This window comes from Hipposideros armiger, unplaced genomic scaffold (assembly GCF_001890085.2).
Source record: "Hipposideros armiger isolate ML-2016 unplaced genomic scaffold, ASM189008v1 scaffold_11, whole genome shotgun sequence".
NCBI classification, from domain to species: Eukaryota; Metazoa; Chordata; class Mammalia; order Chiroptera; family Hipposideridae; genus Hipposideros; species Hipposideros armiger.
The window spans coordinates 1,586,312-1,595,177 of record NW_017731361.1 but is presented as its reverse complement, the minus strand read 5'-3'; the positions used below and the strand labels follow the sequence as shown (position 1 = coordinate 1,595,177).

Sequence of the window (8,866 nt, the reverse complement as noted above, 5' to 3'; positions counted from 1 at the left end):
CGAGGCCCCCGCCCCGCGGCCCGGGTGCCGCCCGCCCTTCCCAGCACCTCCCTCTCGCGCGCTGTTCCCTGCGCCTCCCGCCGCTGCCCCGCTTTCCCTTGCTTTGGGGGCCAGCCCCCAGCCAAGAGAGCTTGGCGATCGCCGGGCCGAGACCCCCAAAAGGACCTCTTGCTCCCCGCCCTTCACCCCAGAGTTACTTCATCCCTGGCCCCTAGTGGGCGTTCAGGCCGGGAGTGACCCTCCCCGAGAGGAAGGAGGAGCGGTGATTACTGGAACAGCCCGCGAGCCGGTGATGGCAGGTGAGTCAACTCTCAGCGCACAGGTGAGTCTCGGGGCGAGGCCCGCGCAGTCCCCACCCCCGGCTGCAGTCCTAAGGACCTTGGCACGCTCCTCGGAGTTGTGCTACAGGTGTTCCCCGAGTCATAGGCTTCCAAAAAAGTGATCCACCGTCTGTTTTACAAAAGAAACTGAGGCCTCAAAGCTTGAGGCAGAGTGGCGCCAGAATCAGACCGTGGGGACCTCATAAGGTGAGGTGGAAGAGCTAGAAATCATCCCCTCACTTCACAGATAAGGAAAGTAAGAAGAACCGGCTTCTACCCCTATCCCTCTAGCCATTTAGGAAATTTTATTCCCACTCTTCCTTATCTTCCTGGTGAAAGCGCCAAAAAAACAAACAAAGCTACAAAACAAACAAACATATATTCATATAAAACTACAAAACAAACATATATTCAAACATATAGTCATATGAATATGTTTGTTTGTTTTGTACTTTTGTGTGTATGTATATATATATATATATATATATATATATATATATATATGAGGTGGAACAATTAAGTTTGAGAATTCATCCTAGAAAAAAATGCTATATACCTCATTGCTGAATATCACTACAGTCACCTTCAAAGTACTCCCTTTGGGAAGCTATACACCGACGCCAGCACCTAGTCCACCCTTTAAAGCAGTTTTGGAACTCTTTTTGTGGAATGGCCATCAGAGCTGTCGTCATATTACCCTTAATGTCCTGAATGTCATCAAAATGTCTTCCTTTCAATATTTCCTTTATCTTCAGGTAAAGAAAGAAGTCATTGGAGGCCAGATGAGGTGAGTAGAGAGGGTGTTCCAATACAGTTGTTTACTGGCTAAAATCTCCCTCACAGACAGTGCTGTGTGAGCTGGTGCATATCTGTGATGCAAGAACCATGATTGTTAGTGAAATGTTCAGGTCATCTAACTTTTTCACGCAGCCTTTTCAGCACTTCCAAATAGTAAACTTGGTTAACTGTTTGTCCAGTTGGTACAAATTCATAAAGTTAGCAACATCGTTGCAACAAGTTCAAGAACTTAATTGTCAGACCTCGTGTGTGTGTGTGTGTGTGTGTGTGTGTGTGTGTGTGTGTATTATTCACTATTAGCCTGGTATTGAAAACCCTATGATGTTTTTCCTCCTTCATTATAGGATGATGAACAACGTTGATTTCAGTATTTGCCTATACATTCAAAATAATGCAAGCTAACAATATCCACTGCTGGCTTGGTGCTGAGCACTGAGTAGGGTGCTAGGAAAAGCTGCCCTCAGTATGTTTACCTTTTATTACTCACATCTCCCTCTCCCCACAGGAAATGCAAACTCCTGGAAGACAGGAGCTGTATCCTCTACAGCACCCAGCACAACGCTCATCCCCATAGGCAGTGCCTAGTTAACATCTGTGAGTCAATATGCCCACTGTAATTCAAAGCACTATGGGTTTGTGCTAGTTAAGAGATGCTCATAAAGGGAAATAGGACCATGAAGGGAGAGAACAACCTTCAAGAGAAAGACAAACCCTAAAAAGGCTATCATCAAGACAAATAATACAAGTTGAAGAGGCTGTGGAGAAAAAGGAACCCTCATACACTGTTGGTGGGAATGCAGATTCATGCAGCCGCTATGGAAGGCAGTGTGGAGATTCCTCAAAAAACTAAGACTAGAATTACCATATGACCCAGCAATCCCTCTCCAGGGTATATACCCAAAAAACCTGAAAACATTTAGCCATAAAGATATATGTGCAGGGCCGGCTGAGTGGCTCAGTTGGTTAAGAGCTCGCTCAAGAGCTTGAGCTCTGAGCAACAGCAGTTCGAGTCCAGCCCAAGCTGAGCAGCCGCTGAGCTGCCAACAGGTAGCAGGATGGCTCAGCTAAAAAAAAAAAAAAAAAAAAAGATATATGTGCTCTGATGTTCATTACAGCTTTATTTACGATGGCCAAGACATGGAAACAACCAAAGTGTCCTTCAATAGATGATTGAATAAAGAAGATGTGGTAGAAATAGATGATTGAATAAAGAAGATGTGGTAGAATACTACACAATGGAATACTATTCTACCATAAGAAAAGATGAAATAGTGCCATTTACAACAACATGGATGGATCTTGAGTCAGACAGAAAAAGTCGAGAACCATATGACTTCACTGCTATGTGGGATATAAAACTGAAAACAACAAAGAACGACAAACAAATGAAGAAATAAAAACTCATAGACACAGACAATAATCGAGTGGCTACCAGAGGGTAAGGGAAGAGAGGGGTTAGTAGAAGAGAGTAAAGGAGGTCAAATATATGGTGATGGAAGAAAAACTGACTCCAGGTGGTGAACACACAATATGATATATAGATGATGTATTACAGAATTGTATACTTGAAACCTATGTAATTTTACAACCATTTTCACCCCAATAATTTTAATATTTTTTTTAAAAGGCCATTCTTGTTCAACTATACCCCAGTCTGTTTCTGGCCTCAGAGTCTTTGCTCCTGAGGTCTCCCCTGCCTAGAGTGGCCATGGCTTCCCGCCACTACACTTAGCTACCTTAGAACATAGTAATCAATCAATAAATGTTTGTTTGAACTAACAAGAGATAAAGGATTATGCTCCATAACTTTGTGTATCCATCACTTCACTCAGGACCAGCTACTTAATTTGTGAGGCCCTTTATTCAAAAATGAACAATTTCAAGACAGCAACAGCTGAGCATTAAACCAAGTGTGGGGCCTTTCTAAGCATGGGGCCCTGCTATAGACTGAATGTTTGTCACCCCCAGAATTCATATGTTGAAAATCTACTGCCCAAGGTGATGATATTAGGACACAAGGCTTTTGAGAGGTGATTAGGCCATTAGGGCAGAGCCCTCATTAATGAGATTAGTGCCTTTATGAAAAAGGCCCCAGAGATCACTTGCCCCTTCTGCCATGTGAAGACATAGCAGGAAAGCTCTGACAGTGAACCAGGAAGAAGGCTTTCACCAGAACATGACCATGCTAGTTCCTTAATCTTGGACTTTCCAGCTTCCAAAACTATGAGAAATAAATTTCTGTTATTTATAAACTGCCCAGTCTGTGGTATTTTGTTATAGCATCTGGAACAGACTAAGACAGGCCCTAAAAATGAAAGTGCATTTGTTTTGGGAAAAGAAGGATCCAGTGACAGAAAGAAAATGATGAGAGACTTGTGGTGTGCCCTGTAAGCTAAGGAGAGTCAGTTCCCTACTTCAGCAAACCTGACAGGCTTACTAGGAGAGATGTGAGCATTTGGTATGTCCCAGGCACTGGCTATGTGCTGGGGAAGCAGCAGGGAATAAAACTGACTTGATCCCTGTTCTCACACAACTTAAAACGTAATGGAAGAGACAGGTACTAAAAGAGATAAACTATTAAAAAGAAGGTCAAGGTGAAGATAGGGGAGAGATACAAGTAGATTTTGGGGGAAATTAACCTAGTGTGGGGTTCAGTGACCTGAGGAAGTGACCTTTATCCTGCGACTCTTTACAGTCAGTCTTGAGCACTCACCTCTCCACCAAAACTGCTTATATCAAGGTCCCCAATGACCTCCATGATGCCAAATCTAGTGGTCGGTCTCCATCCATGGCTGACTCTGTTTGATCACTCTCCTCCTTGAAACACTGTCTTCGTTGGGCACCAAGCTCTTCTGATTTTCCTCCAACCTCCTTGGCTGTTACTTCTCAGTCTCCTTTGATGATTCCTCCTAAATCTTCCCGATCTCTAAATGTTAGCACAGCAGCTCTCAAAGTGCCGTCTGAGGACTCCTGAGACCCTTTCAGGATGTAGTAAGGTAAAAACTATTTTCATACTACTACTAAAATATCAGTTACCTTTTTCACTCCCAATCTCTCAAGATGTACAGTAGAGCATTCCACAGGCTACATGATTGATGATACAGCATCCCACAGAATGCAGAAGCAGATACAAAAATCAAGCTACCTTTTATTAAGCCAGACATTGAAGAGATTTACAAAAATGCAAAACAATGACACTGCTCCCGTAATTTTATTTTAGAAAACATTGTTATTTTTCTTTTTATAATGATATTTATGACAACATGCAATAATACAATAAACACTGATAGATAAACTCACATAAACAACAGCTCTTTGAGATCTTCAAAAATTTTTAAGAGTGTAAAAGGATCTTGAGATCAAAAAGTTTAAAAACTGCTATTAGAGTATCCCAGGCTCCATCCTTGGACCTCTTTTTCTGTCTGCCATCAACCCATTGGTGGTCTCATCCAGTCTTTTGGTTTTCAATATGCTAACAACAACTGGCTTCTATCTCAACCCGAACCTTTTCCTTGAATTCTGAACGCCCATATCCAGCTCCTTACTTGATACCTCCACTTGGATACCTAGTAGGCATCTAGGCATCTGACACTTTATATGTCTAAATGCCCAAAACTGATTTCCTGATACCTGTGTCCAAACCTGTTGATCCCACAGTTTTCTTCATTTCATTAAATGGCAACTCCATTCTTCGAGTTCTTTAGGCAAAAAAATGTTGACCATTTTCTTTCTCTCACACATTTCATATCTAATTCCTCAGCAAATCTTGTGCCTCTACCTTCAGAATATATTCAGAATCCACCAGCTTTTTACCATCTCTGCTGTTACCATCCTGAGTCAAGCCATCATCACTTAACTTGAATTTCACAGGAGCCTCCTAACTAGTCTCCCTACTTCTGCCCTTGCTTCCTCAGTCTAATCTCAATTCAGTAGCTGGAAAGAACCCATTAAAATCTAAGTCAGAACATGTCACTCCATGCCCCAAACCCTCCAATGGCTCCTATCTCACTCACAGTAACAGGCAAGGTCCTTAAAAGGAACTCCAGAGCTCACCTGCCCCCACACACTTCTCTGACACACTGGCCTCTTTACTATTCCTGGAACACATCAAGCAGGCTCTTACCTTAGGGCCTTTGCTTTCTGCTGCAATGCTCTGCTCCAAATAGCTGCCTGACTCACTCTCTCACCTCCCCCAGGTCTTTGCTGTCACTTTCTCAGTGAGGCTTCCTCTTGGACACCCTATCTAAAATTGCAACCCATTCCTCCATATCCCATTTCTCCTTACTTGCTTTGTTTTTCTCCTTAGGATCTGACATATAAAGTCATATTTATATTTATAGTCTTATATATGAATATGTACATATTCATATTTTTTGCTTATTGTTTTCTTCTGTCTTCCTCCCACTAGAATTTAAGCCCCACGAGAGCCAGAATTTTTGTCTGTTTTCTTCAGTGCTATGTCCCCAGTGCCTAGAATAGTGCCTGGCACACAGTAGGTTTCTCAATAAATATTGGCTAAATGAATGAAAGAATAAGTGGGATCTAGAAAAGACACTGACAGGTGAATAGGGAAGGAAAGAAAGAGTTTGATTCTAGACCAAGGGACAGGCACATTGGAAGGCCCTAGGCCCCATTCCAGGAAAAGAGCTTCTGTGATTTGGGAGCTGGTGAGGTAGGCAGAGGCCAGGCTAGACAGGGCTTTGTAAGGCTTTAGACTTTACTGTGAGAGGGATGGGGAGCCACAAAGGATTTTAAACAAAGAGATAACATGACCATATTTTGTTTTTTAAAACTTCACTTTGCAAAAAAACAGGTTGTAAAGCAATATACATAATATCCCTTTTATGTTTAAACAATGAATACATATTTGTTTTAATGCTTTTTTCTCATAGCAGCTGAGCCATTTAAAACGTATCATCTGTTCAAAATGCTCCAGTTCTTCCCATACCGCTCTGAATAAAATTTACATGCTCTTGCCCAGCCACCTCAGACCCATCTTCAGCTTTTCCCTTTCTTCTTTCCACTCCAGCCCACACTGGCATCCTAGGCATTCATTTCAAGCACTTTCCTGCCTCAGGGACTTTACATTTCCAGTTCCCTTGGCTTGGAATGGTCTTCCCCCAGATAGCCCCTTAGCTCCCTCCATGGCGTCATTCAGATCTCTGCTCAAATGTCACCTGGTCCTAGAGGCTTTCCCTAACCACCCTTTGTAAGTTAACACTAGCACCCACTTCCGCTGCCTCCCCTCTCCATTTTACTTCTTTACCCTTCCTAGCACTGGTTACCACCTAACACATTATATGGTTATTTATTTACTTATTGTCTGTCTTCTTATTAGAATGTAAGTGTCATTAAAGCAGATATTTTTCTCTTCTGTTCACTGTTGTGACTCCAGCACCTAGAACTGCGCCTGGCAGGTAACAGGTACTCAACTGAATGAATGAATAGTTGCAAGTCTGTAAAGACACACCGCAACATGTTGTAGTAGTTACATGCAGGGAGTGGGATGGGGGCACTTTTAGGTTTACTATATACAAGATAGTATATAATACACAAACGTAGTGGGATGGAAAGCGGTGGGTAGATTTGAAAACTATGCAAAAGGACAGAGGAGCCTCCGTCTTGCCAGTGGATTGGATGTAAAGGTTTCAGACTTAATCAGCCTGAGGAAATAGTGGTGCCATTTACCCAGATGGACAGCCCTGAAGGTAAAACATGTAGAGATGGGATGAAAAGCAGTGCAGACAAAGAGCTATTTTGGGGCATGCTTAGTTTTCGGGCCTACCAAACATCTAAGAGGAGACATCATGTAGACAGGGGTCTATCCAAATCTGAACTCAGGAAAGGCCCCAAGTGGAGTGAGAACATATGGCAAGAAGAGGTGGAGGCCCAGGATCAACATTCAAGAGGAAGAGGAGCCAAAATAGGAGACCGAGTTCCCCTCCGCAACCCTCCTCGCCTTTCCTAAAATGCACCAATTCCTGTCCCATATCAGTGTCTTGGCATTTGCTGTACCCGCTACTTAGAAATCTCTTTGCCCTAACTCTTCAGCTTGGCTCCTTTTTATTCTCTCTCTCTTTTTTTTTTTAATTAAATATTTTATTTAGTGTTGGATTTTTGAGATCACTTATTGTTTGTTTTCAACCTTTAAGCCATTTTTAAAGACTTTTTTTCTTGAGCAGTTTTAAGTTCACAGCAAAATTGAGAGGAAGATACAGAGATTTCCCATATACCTCTTGTCCCCACACACGCACAGCCCCCCCCAATATCAATATTCCCACCAGAGTTGGTACATTTGTTAAAACTGATGGACCTATTATACACTGACACATCATAATCACCCAGAGTCCATGGTTTACATTAAGGCTCACTCTTGTTGCACATTCTAGGATTTTGGACAAATATGTAATAACATGTATCCATTATATAAGGTAACATGTATGTATCAAAGTATTTTCACTGTGCTGAAAATCCTCTGTGTTCTGCCTATTTATCCACCCCCTCCCCCCTTCTCATTCTTGAGAGCTAATTTCAGCATCACCCGGTCAGTCTTTGACCACATTCCCCCACACCGCAGTCACTCTTCACGACATTACTGCATTTGTATTCTTTTTTTTTTTTTAAGACTTTATTGGGGAATCGGGGAACGGGAACAGACAGGTAGACAAGTTGCTGTTTTGTTCTTCAGTGTAGTTGTGGAGGACGTCGCTTCACTGGCTCATGTTGGCATGATCACTGTGCTCTTCCCAGGTGAGGCAATCAGTCACTGGTCACCGGTCATTGGTCGGCCGCTCACAGCGGCTACGAGCCGCTCACGCTGGCTGCCAGCCACTCACGTAGCTCACGGCAGCCCACTGCAGCCCTGCTGCAGCCTACGCCGTCGCTGGCGACTCATGGCAGCCCAGCTCCAGGTCGAACTGTTGTTCATCATCTTAGCTGTAGAGGGTGAGCATCACTGGCCCTCAATGTGGGATCCGAACCGCAACCCTGCTGCTCAGAGCTGGCACTCCCAAGCGAGCTCTTAACCAGCTGAGCCACTAGGCCGGCCCTGCATTTGTATTCTTTATAGCATCACCCCCCTCTAGAATTGTCTTGTTTGTCTGTTGGTTTATTTTCTGTCACCTCCATTAAACTATGAGCTCCACGAGGACAGGAACCTTGTCTTACTTTTTCACTTCTCTGCTCCTGTAATTTAGCACAGTGCCTGGAACATAAAATGCATTTCAAATGTGAATGGCCATAGATATAGGAGGAAAATCAAGTGTCCTTGAAACCGAGGACTTGGTCACTAATATCAATTGATGACATTTGGGTTGTAACTTCAGGTTTCAACTTACTTTAGGTTGTGGAACACAGTGCACATAATCACAAGAGTTAAACTACAAAAACAATCCAGGGCCAGCCAAGTGGCGCGTTGGTTAAGAACTGGCTTGGGACGCCAGAGGGCCCCGGTTCGGATCCCACATATGCGGGCCAGTGACACTGCCCTCCACAGCTAAGATGCTGAACAACAGCTCAACCTGGAGCTGGGCTGCCGTGAGTCGCCAGCCACGGCGTAGGCTGCAGCCCCTGTGGCAGTGGGTTGCCATGGGCTACCGTGTGTAGCCAGCAGCCAGCGTGTGTAGCCAGCAGCCAGCGTGAGCAGCCAGCAGCCAGCGTGAGCAGCCAGCAGCCGCTGTGAGCAGCCGTCCAGAAGCCGGCGACTGATCTGCCTCGCCCTGGAAGAGCACAATGATGGTGCCAACTTG

General features: G+C 43.9%; 1 pseudogene; it reads left to right on the top strand.

The window, feature by feature from the left end:
- The window catches only part of LOC109392625 (nucleosome assembly protein 1-like 1), a 7,896-nt pseudogene extending 5,985 nt beyond the window's left edge, over positions 1-1,911 (top strand).
- The last annotated feature ends 6,955 nt before the right edge of the window (positions 1,912-8,866 follow it).